The sequence below is a fragment of the Narcine bancroftii genome, chromosome 4, assembly GCF_036971445.1.
Source record: "Narcine bancroftii isolate sNarBan1 chromosome 4, sNarBan1.hap1, whole genome shotgun sequence".
Taxonomy (NCBI): domain Eukaryota; kingdom Metazoa; phylum Chordata; class Chondrichthyes; order Torpediniformes; family Narcinidae; genus Narcine; species Narcine bancroftii.
The window spans coordinates 33,260,552-33,276,773 of NC_091472.1; the positions used below are offsets into that span (position 1 = coordinate 33,260,552).

Sequence of the window (16,222 nt, forward strand, 5' to 3'; positions counted from 1 at the left end):
GAGGGGGTTAGAGGGTTATGGGCGGAGAATAGGCAGGGGAGCGAGCAGAGTTGATTGAGTAAACTGGCGTGGACTTGTAGGGCCAAGATGGTCTGTTTCCATGCCATAAACTCTTATATGGTTATATGGTTATCAAAGATCTCCATTAATCGTAATAGCCCAAATGAAATGGTTGCCACTAATAAAATCTTCTTCTGTTTCTCATTATGTGGCTGATTTATTATCAAGTTTACAACTTCCTCTGCAACACTCTGAGCTTTCCTTCAATATTTCATTCCATGTAAAAAGGCAGAATGACCTTGAATTGTTAATTCAGTATTTATTCCTCACTAGAATTGTATGTCTGCTGGAGAATCACTGAAGATAGATACATAGATTCACATTTCTGGAGAAATTTCAGTGTTCAGAACACAGCTGACAATATTTTTCATGTAAATTCCACCAAGTTCAGCATTCCCATACATGCATAAACAAATGGAAGTCTTGAGCCTCTTGGCCAATTTGCCAGCCTTTTCTGAAATTGTACAAGGCATTGGTGAGGCCAAATTTGGAGTACTGTGTACAGTTTTGGTCACCAAATTATAGGAAAGATATAAACAAAATAGAGAGAGTGCAGAGAAGGTTCACGAGAATGTTGACAGGATTTCAGGGTCTGAGTTACAGGGAAAGGTTGTGCAGACTGGGGCTTTTTTCTCTGGAGCGTAGAAGATTGAGAGGGGACTTGATAGAGGTGTTTAAGATTTTAAAAGGGACAGAGTAAATGTGGATAGGCTTATTCAATTAAGAAAGGGGGAGATTCAAACTAGAGGACATGGTTTAAGATTGAAGGGGGAAAATTATAAGGGGAACATGAGGGGAAGTTTCTTTACGCAGAGGGTGGTGGGGATGTGGAATGAGCTTCCGGCAGACGTGGTCGAGGCGGGATCATTGGTTATATTTAAGGAAAGACTGGATCGTTACATGGATAAGAGGGGACTAGAGGGGTATGGACCGGGTGCTAGTCAGTAGGACTAGGAGGGTGGGGATTTGCTACGGCATGGACTAGTAGGGCCGAACTGGCCTGTTCTGTGCTGTAAGTGGTTATATGATTATATGGTTATATGAACAGTGCTCCAACTCCAGGCATTTCATGGATTCAGCAATTCCCCAGTACATAAAGTATCAATGGAAGTATAAAGTTTTCACAATCTTGGGGGATATATTTGCATTTTCAAATAGTTTTTAAACATAATTTGGCTTGAAGAGTTTAGTTCAGATTTATTTATTATTTTTTAAAGTCTTACTCGATCATTTTTAGTTTTTTTTAATTTTTAGGTTGCCAGATGCATTCAGAAGCTTACAAGATTTTTGATAGATTTGGTTGTGGCTTGGATTTTCCAATTGTACATTCACCAGATTTAGTTGATAATATTTTTCAATTGAATCTTCTTAGAAAGGATTAATTGGAATTATATATAATAGATTATTAAAATTACATCCAGTACTTCATGATAAGATTAAAAAGGCTTGGGAACTGGAACTTACAAGACCCTTTTCTGAGGATCTATGGGATAAGATCTTTAAACTGGTAAGTGCATCTATATGTGCCCAACATTCATTAATCCAATTCAAAGTGGTGCATCGTGATCACATGTCCAAAGATAAATTGGATAATGCTTTTTTAAATATTAACCCTATTTGTGACAGATGTAAATCTGAAATTGCTACATTGACACATATGTTTTGGTTTTGTTCATGCTTTTAGAAAACTATTGCAAAGGCATTTTTAATATCATTTCAACTACAAGTGGAGCTACCACCCAATCCAATAACTGCTCTTTTTGGGGTTATTGACCCAGACATAGTGAGTTTTTCTGTACCTGTTCAACAGGTTGTGGCTTTCTCTACATTGTTAGCTAGAAGAGCCATCCTGTACAAATGGAAAGACTCTAGACCTTCAACAGTGTTTCAGTTTTTCTCATATTATGTCTTGTCTAAGTTTAGAAAAAAATAGATACAGGTCTTTATCCCTTTAGCCATGATTCCGAAAGCCTTTCTAGAGAGATCGAGGAGAGAATGTGGCTCAGGCGGCAAGCGGGGAGAGAATAACAGCATGTCATGGGCGGGCGATTGGGGAGAGAGCAGCGCGCCGCCACAAACCCCCCCCCGGTCCAGTGCTGGTGCAACCTCCCCCTCACGCGACCCCCGCACTCAACTCACACTTGAAAATCCCATGTCGGTCAGCGTTGTTAATTAGTGGAACACGAGATAATGCTTATTTTATAAGTGCCACCAGGTAAAACAAAGTCCAGGGTCTCCAAATTGCAGAGTTTTAATGCGGGATCAATGGCCATCTTTATTACCCATAATCCCCCATGCAGTTGGAATTGCTCTGCATTTTCCAGAGCGGTTCCAACTGTGTGGAGGATTACAGGTAATGAAGACAGCCATTGCTCATTGAGCCAGCTTCAATGCAGCATTGCTCCATAAAAAAGTCTTATGTTTGGCGCGGATCTGTACTGCTGCCATTTTAATTCCATAATCCAGAATAATCTGAATACTGAGAAGTGTCCGGTCCCAAGGATTTTGGGTAAAAGGATAAGCATCTGTATCATGTATTTGATTGATCGGTGAAATTTCAAGATGCATGGTAACCTTTTATGTTTATTTTCATATGATGTAAATGTTTCTATTGTGATTAGATATATTTACTCTCTGTTGATACTATCTATAATTCCTGTTCATCAAAGTATAATCTCACTTTTGTCCAGAATTACTTTATACCTCAAGACCTTTCCATAATCCTCCAATGTGGTCCTCAGCCTGGCCAATGACCCCCCCCCCCACCCCGGATCTGGCAAATATACTAACATATCATCAGCGAAATGGATGATTTTGTGTTCCACCTGGCCCATTTTGAAACCTTTTGTGTCTGGATCTTGTCAAATGGCTTCTGCCAGTGGCTCAGTTTCCACTGGGAACAATGGACAACCCTGCCTACTGGACTTGCTCAAAGGAAACAATGGAAACCTCTTCCTATTTGTAATAATTTTGCTTGGGGTTTACGTTAAAGTGTCCTCATCCAATTAATAAATGTTTGACTCAATCCAAATTTCTCCAGTACCTACAACAAATAGTCCCATTCCAATCTCTCAAAGATCTTTTCCACATCCAAACTATGGCCACTCATAGATCACCCCCGACTTTGCCAGATGTACTACATTAAGCAATCTAGCTATGTTGTTTGCTGATTGTCACATTTCTACAAATATAGCTTGATGTGGATTCATTAGTTTCAGCAAATATTCTGCCAACCTATTGGCCAATGCTTTTGCAATGATTTTATAATCTGTGTTTAATAATGAGATGGGCCTATATGAGGCAGATCACTGTGATGTTTTCTGTGGAGAAAACATATTTTAGCTTTTTATTCACCAAATTCCTGCATTTTTCTATGTGCCTGCTCTTTGATAGTCCTTTTCCAGTTGAGCTATCTCCTGTGTTATGAACCCAGAGGACACCGGTAGGGTATGTATCTCTACCACTTGATCCACCACTTTCATAAGAAGGGGCATTGAACTCTTTATAAAATTCAATGGGAAGACCATCCTCCCCTGGTGATTTAGCAGCCTGGAAAGAGCTCAGGGTCTATATAATCTCCTCTTTAGAGGCAAGGGGCACTCGCCCCTTATCACTCTTCCTGAACCAAAGTTAGTAGTTCCAATGAATGCAAGAATTGATTTATTTTGGTAGGATTACCCCTGACTTAGATTTATATATTTCCTTATAAAGCCTTCCAAATGTTTCATTTATTTCTTTTGGTTTATATGAGGTCTTGCTTTACCCTGTTTAAATCACATTGATTGTTCTTGAGGCCTCTTCTGCCCTCACCTGCCAGGACAAGACTTTGTGAGCCCTCTCCCCTAGCTCATAATACTGCTGCTTAGATCTGTTTTGAGCCCAGAGGTCCCCAAAACCCAGCAGCAATAGAAATTCACCAAGACAAATGGTTACTTAAACAAAAGTTACTTATAATTATCTTTAAACATGAAAACAGAATCACACTTTAACTTATCACTATTGACTTAACTAACCTAACTTAACCCCCTTCTAATTCTAAGCGCACGTGTATGTTATGTGTGTGTAAGTTTAAAAAAGTTCTTTGACTCACAGTCCAATCTCACTTCTTACTCCTCCAACTTCACTGGTTGTAGGCAATTCCTATACTGTACACAGAATTTAACATTCATGAATTTCACCAGGCTTTGGTGCTTGTTACCATTCAGTAAGGTCCTTGTCGGTTTTCAGAGAGAGATTTGTTGCTCGTTGGACACCCACAACTGATCCCATTTGATCAGCCACTTCAGTGTCTTGCTGAAGGAACTTGCCCCATCAGGGTTTTCCAGATGATAACCTCTTTCTTTCAGGTCACCACAAAGTTCCTTTTTGTTTCGCTTATTTCAAGTGAAACATTATGCAGCCAGTCCTCTCCTTTTGTATGGACCACAAGGGCTTTGACCAGGCTAACCTAAGAACTCACAACCTGTCTTCAAAATGGGAGTCTCCCACAAGCTTCCCAGCTTGTCATGTTCGAGCTGAACTGTAGAACTGAATTCTCTCTCTCTCTCTCTCTCTCTCTCTCACACACACACACACACACACACACACACACACACACACACACACACACACACACACACACACACACACACACACACACACACACACACACACACACACACAGAGAAAAACCTGTTTGACTCTCTCTGCTTGCATGATCCTCATAGAACAGCAAACTGAACTCAGACAGCCTGCGGCTCTGGACCTAATCCTCTGAGTTCTTTCATTTGTTGCTTTTCAAAAACAACAATCCATTAGTGAAGTCCTTTGGACACTCTTCAAAGTTTTTGCAAAAGTACTTGGAGCCAGGCCTCTCTTTCTTGAGCAGAGCTCCATTATTTTAAATGAGATCTGTTTTGAAGTGTTTGTATGTGACCTACACTAAAAACCTGCCACAATTTATCTCTTTTAAAACATATCTATATACAATATAAAATATAATATAAACTGTCACACTTCGCCTCAAAAGGAATTTTAACGCTTGACTTTAAAATCACTAAAGAGATAATACACAATATATAACATGTTATAACAATGTATCTCAATGTTGAGAGTAAATATTTCTATACATGATCAATTTTAACATCTTGACAAACAATCTGCTGTCACATTATTTGTACCTCTGATATGATTAATTTGCAGATTATATTCTTGTAATATTAAACTCCACTTTAACAAACTTCTGTTTTTTTCTTCATTTTATTCAAAAACACCAGAGGTTTGTGCTCAGTAAATATCACAATTATCACAAATATTACAGTTATCACAAATATCACAATTATCACAAATATCACAAAAACACCAGAGGTTTGTGCTCAGTAAATGTTACAATTATCACAAATATCACAGTTATCACAAATATCACAATTATCACAAATATCACAAAAACACTAGAGGTTTGTGCTCAGTAAATGTCACAATTGGTTCATGAGAGGTTCCGAGATATACATCAAAATTCTGCAGAGCAAATATTATAGACATTTTCTTTGATAAACATTCAATTTTTTGGAAAAGTAGGCAACAAGATGGGCTAAATCATTAATCTCCTTCATGTGCCCCTTTTTAATACTCTTGGTATAACCAATTCTCTGGCCCCTTAAATAAGCCATCAATGTGTCCCATATTAGGAAGTTATCCTCAGTAGAGTGGCAGTTTGTCTCACAGAACAATCCTATCTGAGCTCTAACAAAGCTACAAAATTCCAATGTTCCCAAAAGCAATGTATTCATGCACCATCTATACATTGAGGCTTGCTTATTTGGCATTGTAATGGACAGAGTCAAGGGTGAATGGTCAGACAGTAGTCGAGCTGTGTACTACGTCTCCACTATCCTACCCTCCAATTGGGCTGATGGCAAAAATAAATCAATTCTGGTGTAGGAATAATGTTGTCTTGAGTAAAAGGAGTAGTCCCTTTCTCTTGGTTTCAGCCTTCTACAGACATCTATGAGATATAGGTCATACATAAAGGCTAGGGTAGACTTAGCCACTCTAACCCTTGTTATCTTCTTTGCTGATTTGTCGATGACTAGATCTAGACAAAAATTAAAATCCCCTCCAATTAAAATGTTCTCCCACCCACCATATACTTTCAAGAATATATCCTGTATAAATTTTTCATTGTCGAAGCTTGGGGCATAAATATTCATGTGTCTAGGGTTTTGTGTATATTTGACAATGATTCATCATGAATCTCTCTTCCTGGTTAGCAACCATTTCTCTGACCACCACTGGAACATTCTTCCCTATCAAGATAGCCTCTCCCCTGGCCCTGGAATTGAAGGAAAACATCACCACCTGGCCCACACACCATTCTTTAACTTTAAATACTTTTGCTTTGTAAGGTGGGTCTCCTGTGAAAACATTATATCCACCTGCAACATTTTTAGTTGTGCCAGGTCTTTTTATCACTTAATCGTTCTGTTTATCCCATTTTCATTAAAACTCACAAATTTTATTGACTTTTCTGTTATCCCAGGACTACTCCATTATATCTTTCCCCTTCCTTCTCATCCCCGATACTTAACCTCTATCTGTGTTCTCCGTTGATCCTTCTCTCAGATGACTGTGTTCCACACAGGATGTAAGCAAATGAACAAAACTTGTGAGTGTACACAATTCAAAGAAAAACGAAAAACACCCCAGAACTCCCGCCTCTTCTTTTCTCCCTCCCAGTTTACCTTTACCTCCCAGCCCTAATAAACAAGCTATTAGCAACCCCCCTGCCATTTTGAGACATGTACAATGCACTCATGTACCACTAATACCTCCCTCCCTTTCTTTGAGCTCCCCATGTTTATTCTTACTTCTAATATACATTCAACTTTAAACATAAACATTGTGAAAAAAAAACTACCCTCATTACCCTCATTCATCACAATTAAAATATTTACAGTCCATCTTTCCCCTGATTCCCTCTTTCACACTTACATTTGCATTTAATGTAAATGAAGCAGTGGCAGGGTTCTTACAAAGTCCATTGCCTCCCATGGATTCTTAAAAAACATTATTTCCTCTCCCACTCTTACTATCTTCAGCATTGCCAGGTGAAGGAGGGTAAACACGATTCCTTTTTGTTTAAGGCTCTTTTTAACCAGGTCAATTTTTTCCTGCATTTCAATAGCACCACACTTTTGTCTGTGTACAATAAAACCTTTCCTCCCTCATATTCCACTGGACCCCACCCCCACTTGCCTTTGCACCCTCCACCACTGCCCATAAAATCTTCTTTCTATCATGGTAGTGAAGGAGCCTTACCAGGATAGAGCATGGACATTGATTTGGCCCCAGGCAGGGTGCAAGAGACCAGTGGGCCCATTCTGCTTACAGGTTACTTCATATTTGTTCCCTCCCCAGTATATCTGGGATCCACTTTTTCAGTAACTCCACCGTGTCTCTCCCCTTTGTATCCTCCTTCACCCCCACAATTTGAACTGTATTCCTCCTGCTGATGTTTTCTAATGTATCCATCTTCTCCTGTGTCCTTACCCTATCCCTTTCCCACGCTTCCATTTTGTTCTCCCTCTTAGCTAATCTTTCCTCCATTCTCTCAATTCTCTCTTCCATTTTCGATACCCTTTCCATCAAGTTATCCAACCTTTCTTTGATTGCCCCCTGCCCTGCTGCCACCAGTGTCTTCCAATTTTTAAAAAATAAATCTGGCCAATGGCCTCCAGTATTTATCTGACAAAAGGCATTAGGCCCTCTGCCCCTTTATCTGTCTTTCACTTCGCTGTAATGTCCTTCTTTTACTCCCTCTTTCATCCTCTTCTTCTTCTTTCTGACTCCAGGCCACCCCACCACATTATTTTCCCACCGAATCTCCTCTGGCCGCGCTGCTCCTGCAGTCCTCCAGGCCTGACACCCTCTGATGTCTCTCATGTCTCAGACCCAACTTCTTTGCGCCCACTGGTTAATAAATAATTTTTTATTTTCTCTTTTATTTTTTCTTCCAGCCCATAGGGTCATTCTCTCCACTGTTGCCAGTGTTGCCACCCACTCCACCTTGACTCAGTTATCCTGGCCTCGCATCCCTGAACCGTCTGCACCCATAGTGTACCTGCTTCCACCAGCATCGCTGTCACTCTGAGTCTGCTCTACTTCCCCTACCTTGGGCCCTGAATTTTCCACACCCAACAGGGCTCTCACTGCCTCAGTCACAGCCATACCTCACGATCTGGAGGAGGCTATCCTGTCTCTCCCTCCCGGGTGAGTCTTCTTCTCGAGGGAACTTCTGGGGGTCCACTTTTGCTGCTGCCACTGTCGATGTCTTATTAGGCCCCAGGTCAGCCTCTCCACCTCTACCACGTGGTGAGACTTTTCCTCCATCTTGGTTCTTCGTTCCTTTACCCATCTTTTTTCTTTTCCTTCTCACTCTTCCTTTTTTTTGGCGTATTTTTATTTTTGGAGATCTTCTTGTATCTATCCTTTATTCTGTTTTCCTCAGGGAGCTCGTGGATCACCTTACAAGCCCCTCGCTGCCATCTTGGATCCTCAATCTGTTATTAAAATATTTTTTTAAAAATTCAGTTATATGTGCAGGTAGGTTGGAAGTCTAGGACTACCGCTAGAGGGATGAGAAACCATTTTGACTGACCCAGGAAATAGGTTTTAAAGTTGCAGAAAAAAATACTGCACTCTACTTGAACGACCCATGAAAAGGGTTTTAATTGCAAAATAAAGTACTCGTCTAAAAAGGATATATCTCTGAAGCACCTCAATCAGGCTATCGTGAGTAATCAACATTCTGTCACTCTTGATTTCTTTCATCCTCTTCAGGAACTGCTAACCCATCTTAAAGCCTGCGTATCTCACCCATCTTAAAGCCTGTGTGTCTGACCCATCCAAGGCCTGCAAGTCGCATTCATCCAAGGCCTGCCTCTCTCAACCATCTTAAAGCCCGCTTGTCGTATCAATTTTAAACCGATGCGTCATCTCTGGATTTCTGAAATCGAGCTTTGAACTACCTTCCGTGAATTGAGACTTGAGCTGTAGTGGCTTGGGATATTCCACACATGCCAATATATTCATGCATAGAGTTTAAGTTAGATAATTGTATTGACATTTAGTTAAGTTTAGATAAGTTAGTTAAATTAGAATGGGTGTTATATGATTGTTGATTAATAACTAAAAATATTATTTTAAATATATCGATTTCTGTGCTGTAACATTCTATGGTTCTATGACGATTTTACTAGTGCATGTTTAGAGGATGAGGTTCAAGACATCAGTGACATTCACTGAAGTATAAAACAGATTGGGACTTGCATTCAATGTCGGCAAAACCAAATTATCTACTAACCTGTCCCCATTCACACCACTGGCCACCACAATATAGATTCACAAAGAGAACATGGACTGCCTTTTTCTTTTATCTGAAAAACTGATTCTCAGTGAAGACAAGCATCAATAATTCAGTCAAGACTGGACCAGTTGCATTGTGTGGAATTATAGAGGCCTACACTAGAAGTTGAAATTGCAAACTGAAGAACATCCTCTAAGTGGCAGTCAACTTTCCTTCAAATTCATTCTTACAATTTATTTTGAGATTGTGTCTTTTTTCTCTTGTTTTGATATTAATTTTGCATTACATACTCTTGCTGATCTTTAATTATTTTTATGCAGATAATATTTTCCTGCAATATTTTTCTATACAATATAAACGATACATGAGAAATTTGGAATTGATTCAGCACAAATGACTATATAAGCCAAAATGTCTGTCCTTAAAATTCTCTTCTGAAAAGCATATTTACTTTTAATGCTTTGAATAATGTTTTTCTCTTTATGTTTTTTAAAATTGATCTTGAGAAATGTCTTTAAATTTTACCACAGCAGTTGGGGACTTAAATTCAAACAATCAAGTGAATTTGCACTAAAATAACGACTATAAATCTACAGGATTGTCATAATTGGATCTATTTTACAAATGGTCTTGAAGAAAATAATATCTACTTGGTCTGACCTATTTGTGACTGTTACAGAATAAGTTAATAAAATTATGATAAAATATATCTTAAAAGGGTAAGATTGTGAGTTTAGTTATGAAGTCATATTTCAAAAACATTTGCCATGCAAGAGCAGACTCAATGTCTGCAGTTGGCTTTGCAGAGAAATGGGAAGTGCCTGTGGACCAGCATGTTTGAACAGTGTCCAAGCTCAAGAACTGAGAAATCTTTTGGCTGCTCAACTGGAGCCAGAGTTTTAAATTTCTGGTTGAAGTTTGTTGTCCGAAGAGGGGCCCTGTGGTTTTGCAAACAGAGAGAAAACATCCATTGTTTGGGAGAGAGAGAGAGTGATGGAGAGTATTCTGCAGCAGTTTATGGTGAAGTCGGCAAGTTGGCAGACCTGCTGCATGATCCCATTTCAAGACAGGTTTTGAATTCAGAGTTCAGTCTATTCTAAGTCAACTGCAGAGGTTGTGTTTCTCCTGAAAAAAATGACATCAATGATTATGAACAAATAAAATATAACTGGAATTCTACATTTGTTTGGTGCCTTTGAATCAGAACTTGAATGATATTGAGCGAGTGGTCATTGAGGGAGCGGTCACCGAGGGAGCGGTCACCGAGGGAGCGGTCACTGAGGAGAAATAGGGTGTGGAAGATTCCTTATGGTAACCTGGAAGAGGAGGTTATCTTTTGGAAATACCCAAGAGGGGGTAAGTTTCTTCAGTAAGACACTTCAGTTGCCAATTGAAGGAGATTAGTTGTGTGTCCAATGAACAATGAATATCTCTCTGAAACCAACAAAAACATTCCTGAGTAGTAACAAGTTAAGTTAAAGCACCAAGACCTGTTTAATTCTGTGCACAGTATGGAAAATTAAATGATACCAGTGAACTTTGAGGAGGGAAAAGAGAATGACTGGTCAATGAAAGAGAACGTCCCTGAACACATAAACATGCGCTTAGAATTAGAAGGGGGTTACGTTAAGTTAATAGCAATAAGTTAAGTATTGATCTTATTATTATGTATTAAAAAAATTGAAAGCAGTTTTTGTTTAAGTTGCCATTGTCTTGGTGAATTTCTGTTACTGCTGGTTTTTGAGTCCTTTGGGCTTGTAACAGTGACTCCAAACCCTGTTAGGGTTGACTCTCAATTGCCCTCTCAAATGCCCAGAACCATTCAGTTCAGAATATGAGAATTGGTGGATAAGAAATGTTTTTTTTAAAATGACATCAATGATCATGAACAAATAAAATATAACTGGAATTCTACATTTGTTTGGTGCCTTTGAATCAGAACTTGAATGATATTGAGCGAGTGGTCATTGAGGGAGCGGTCACTGAGGGAGCGGTCACTGACGGAGCGGTCACCAAGGGAGCGGTCACTGAGGGAACGGTCACTGAGGGAGCAGTCATCAAGGGAGAAATCATCGAGGGAGCGGTCATCCAGGGAGCGGTCATCCAGGGAGTGGTCACTGAGGGAGTGGTCACTGAGGGAGCGGTCACCGAGGGAGTGGTCATCCAGGGAGCGGGATGTGTCAGAGTGGTAAAGCTTTAGAAAGAACAGGTAAGAGGCAAGGGGTTAGTAGGAGTTGAAGTAAGAAATGGCCACCATTTTCAAGGAACAAAAAAAAATTGGCAGGTAGGCACAGGTAAGGGCAGGTTTTAGATATCATATATTTTGTTCCTCTAATCATAAACAGTGGGAATAGCAGCCAAGGCAGGGCAATGTTTCTCTTGCAGAATGTGGGTTGTTACACAAGCCAGCAACATCCCTGGTGACCTCATCCACAAGAAGTGCATCCAGCTGCAGCTCCTGACAAGCCAAGTTAAGGAATTGGAACTGGAGTTAGATGAACTTTGGATCATTCGGAAGGCAGAGGGGGTGATGGACAGTAATTATAGGGAGACTATCACACCTAGGAGGCAGGAGAAGGGTAGATGGGTGACAGGAGATGGTAAGGGAATAGGCAGGCAGTGCAGGGCACCCCTGTAGCTGTTCGCCTCAATAACAAGTATACCATTTTGGATACTGTTGTGGAGGCTGACCAACCAGGCACAAGCCACAGCAATCTGGTCTCTGGCTTGGATTCTGGTCCTGTGGCTAAGAAGGGAAGGTAGGAAAATAGGCAAGTTGTAGTGTTAGGGAGAGAGATAAAAGGTTTTGTAGAAGAGATCAAGTATCTCAGATGGGACATTGTCTCACTGATGCCAGGGTCCGAGATATCTCAGATCGGTCTAATGGCATTCTCAGGAGGGAAAGTGAGCAGCCAGATATAGTGGTCCATATAGCGACCAATAATTTGAGTAGGAAAGGTTTATGAGATCCTACAAGGAGAGTTCAGGGAGTTAGGCATTAGGTTGAAGGATACAACCTCAAGGGTTATGATCTCAGGCTTGCTATCCATGCCATGTGCTAGTGAGGTTAGAAGAAGGAGGAAAATGCAGCTTAACACATGGCTAAAAGCGTGGTGTAGGAAGGAGGACTTCAGGTTTCTGGATCATTGGGCTTTCTTCCAGGGAAGGTGGGACCTGTTCCAACAGGATGGTTTGCATCTGATTTGGAAGGTAACTAATATCCTTGTGGGAAGGTTTGCCAGTGGATTTAAACTAGATTGGCAGGGGGGTGGAAACCAGAGAGCCAGGAGGGAAAAGATTATGTGAAAATTGCATGCACCTGGTTGTATGTGGTCGAAATTTTCTAAAGTGCGTCTATTTCAATGAAAGGACTATTGTAGGAAAGGCAGAGGAGCTTGGAGCGTGGATTGGCATGAGGAATTATGAGATTATGGCCATTAGTGAAACTTGGTTGCAGAAACCAAGGTTCCATAAGCCTGCTAACCTTGCCTTTAACCCTGACAGGAAGATACAAACACTGTACTCTCAAAATTTCACCTTTATGAAATCACTATAGCATGAGCAAAACAATTATTGCCGTACGAACTTTAAATGTTTGACTTCTTTTAAAACTTTGGTTCACTACCTTATAGAACAAGGTATCACTCACCAACTGTAAGATGGTTAACATTTGATAGTGTTACAAGCCCAGAGGACCCCAAAACCCAGCAGCAATAGATATTCACCAAGACAAATGGTTACTTAAACAAAAGTTTATTTTAATTATCTTTAAACATGAAAATAGAATAAAACTTTAACTTATCTCTATTATCTTACTTAGCCTAACTTAACCCCCTTCTAGTTCTAAACACACATGTGTGTAATGTGTATATAAGTTAAGAAAATTTCTTTGGTTCACAGTCAAATCTCACTTCTCATTCCTCCAAGTTCACTGGTTGCAGGCAATTCATATACCGCGCACAGAATTTAACATTTATCAAGTTCACCAGGCTTTGGTCCTTGAAAGTTAAATAGGTAATACTCAGGAAGGTTCTTTTTGGTTTTCAAAGAGAGATTTGTTGTTCCAGGACATCCACAACTGATTCCTTTTTAATCAGCCACACCAGTGTCTTGCTGATGAAACTTGCCCCTTTAGGGTTCTCCAGATGATAACCTCTTTCTTTCAGGTCACCACAGAGTTCCTTTTTGTTTCACTTATTCCAAGTGAAACATTAGTCAGCCAGTCCTCTCCTCTTGCATGAACCACAAGGGCTTTAACCAGGCTATCTTCCAAAAAGGCTTCCCACAATCTTGCTAGCTTGTCCTGTTCTAGTCCCAGCTGCTTCTGCTGGCTGTAAAACTGTACAAGTGATCTCTCTGCATGTGTTCTCTCTCTCTCTGAAAAAAAGCCTGTTTGACTCTCTCTGCTTGCAAAACCACATGCCCCCTTAGAACAGCAAGCCCTCTTCCAGACAATCTGCGATTCCAGCAAGATCTTTTATCTGTTGCCTTTTGTAAATAACAATCCATTAGTGAAGTCTCTTGAGCACTCTTCAAAGATCTTGCAAAAGCTCTGAGGCCCCGATATGTCTAGCATGGGGCAGAGCTCCAGTATTTCAAATAAGATCTGTTTTGAAATGTTTGTATGTGACCCACTCAAACAAACCTTACCCAATTTATCTCCCAAAAACATATCTATATACTCTGTCACATCAGACACTAGGTATTCATGGTGAAGTAGTGAACTGGATTCAACAATGGCTGGAGAGGAGATGCCAGAGTGTAGTGGTGGATGATTGCTTCTCAGACTGGAGGTCTGAGACTAGTGGTCTGCCTCAAGCATTGGTGTTGGGACCATTATTTGTCATCTATATCAATGATCTGGGTGATAACATGGTAAATTGGATCAGCATGTTTGCTGATAACACAAAAATAGGAGGCACCGTGGACAGTGAGAAAGAGTTTCAAAGCTTGCAGAGGGATCAGGACCTACTGGGAGAAATGGAGAGTAAATGGATGATGAAGTTTAGTGCAGACAAGAGTAAGGTATTGCATTTTGGAAGAATAAATCAAGTATGTACACTGTAAAAGTTAGGGCACTAAGAAGTGCTGAGGAGCAAAGAGTCCTGGGGATAACAGGTATATTCTTCCCTGAAGGTGGTTTTGCAGGTGAACAAGGTTGTAAAGAAAACTTTTGGTATCTTAGCCTTTATAAATCGAAGTATTGAGTATAGGAGTTGGGATGTTATGTTGAAGTTATTTAAGACATTGGTGAGGCCAAATTTGGAATATTGTGTACTGATCTGGTCGACTAACTACAGGAAAGAGATCAATAAGATAGAAAGAGTGCAAAGTAGGTACACTAAAGAGGTTGCTCGGACTTCAGGAATTGAGTTACAAGGAAAGGTTAATCAGGTAAAGACTTTATTCCCTGGAGCATATAAGAATGAGGAGAGATTTGATAGAGGTATTTAAAATTATGAGGGGATAGACAAAGTAAATGTAGATCGGCTTTTTACACTGAGGGTGGGTGACGTACTAACCAGAGGACATGGATTAAGAGTGAACGGTGAAAAGTTTAGGGAAACTTCTTCACACAGAGTGGTGGGAGAGAGGAATGAGCTGCAGGCTAAGCTGGTAAATGCAAGCTCAATTTTAACATTTAAGAATTTGGAAAGGTACATGGATTGAAGAGGAATGGAGGGCAATAGGCTGGGTGAAGGTTAGTGGGATGAGACCAAAAAACTAGTTTGGCACAGGCTAGAAGGGCTGAAGGGGCCTGTTTCTGTGCTGTATTGTTCTATGGTTCTATTTGACAAAAGGGTCTGATTTGAATACCCTGAAACATGGTACAGTATCATAAAAAAGATGTTAAGGTACTTCCATTTTTGTCTCACAAACCTAATAAGATTTTTTTGAAGAGCTGACCAAAAGGAATTATGAGGGTAGATTGGTGGTTGGTGTCTCCCTGGACCTTTGCAAGGCCTTTGACTAGGTCCCACATAGCAGGTGCATATGGACATTAGACAACATGGAATCCAAGGTGAGTTGGTCTATCAGATTCAAAACTGGCTTGAAGAGTTGTTATTCGGATTGGAGGCCTGTGACTTGTAGTGTGGTACAGTGATCAGTGCTGGGACCTCTGTTTGTCATCTGCATTAATAATTTGGCTGACAATATATTAAACATGATTAATACATTGCAAAAATTGGTGGTATAGTGGACAGTGAGAAATAAAATATCTAAGTTTACAACAGTTTGGATGGTTGGCCAAGGAGTTGCAAGTGGAATTTAACTTTGACAAGTATGAGGTGCTGTACTTTGGTAAGTCAAACCTGGATAGGCCTTGCACAATAAATGGCAGTGACCTGGAGAGTGTTGTAGAACAGAAGAGACTTATGGGTATGGATGCATAGTTCCATGAAAGTGGTGACTTGGGTGAACAGGGGAATGATGGCATTCAGTGTGCTGGCTTCATTGGGAGGGATACAAAATATGGGACCCCGTGATACAGCTGTAGAGGTATTGATTGTAATGTGCTTCGAAAGAACCAAAGACTTGTTGATCCAAACCAAGGCTTTTATTAACTAAAAGACTGGAGCATATCATAAGTAGGTCGACCAGTCCAGAATGACCTGGTCTGGCTAGGAGCAATCCTTTAAGACCTGCAGTTGGTGTGGCTACACTCTCAGCTAATCACAGTCATCCTACACTACCATCTGTACATATGTACATAGACACATTGGTGATAGAATCTGTACTACCACATTGATGAGACCAGATTTACAGTATTACGTGCAGTTCTGGTCATCCAGCTATAGCAAGGCTATCAATAAATTG

The 16,222-nt window shown here is 40.3% G+C and overlaps 1 long non-coding RNA gene across 4 annotated transcripts in view; it reads right to left on the reverse strand.

Annotated features, from left to right (window-relative positions):
• LOC138760441 (uncharacterized) overlaps positions 1-16,222 on the reverse strand; it is a 217,856-nt gene that overhangs the window by 77,420 nt on the left and 124,214 nt on the right. For 3 of the 4 annotated variants that reach the window (XR_011355606.1, XR_011355605.1, XR_011355604.1), the window contains one exon: positions 5,317-8,597. The exons of the other annotated variant lie outside the window; for it this stretch is intronic. This is a non-coding gene — a long non-coding RNA (uncharacterized lncRNA). Of the gene's footprint in view, positions 1-5,316; positions 8,598-16,222 lie in introns of those variants that run through there. 4 annotated transcript variants of the gene reach the window in all.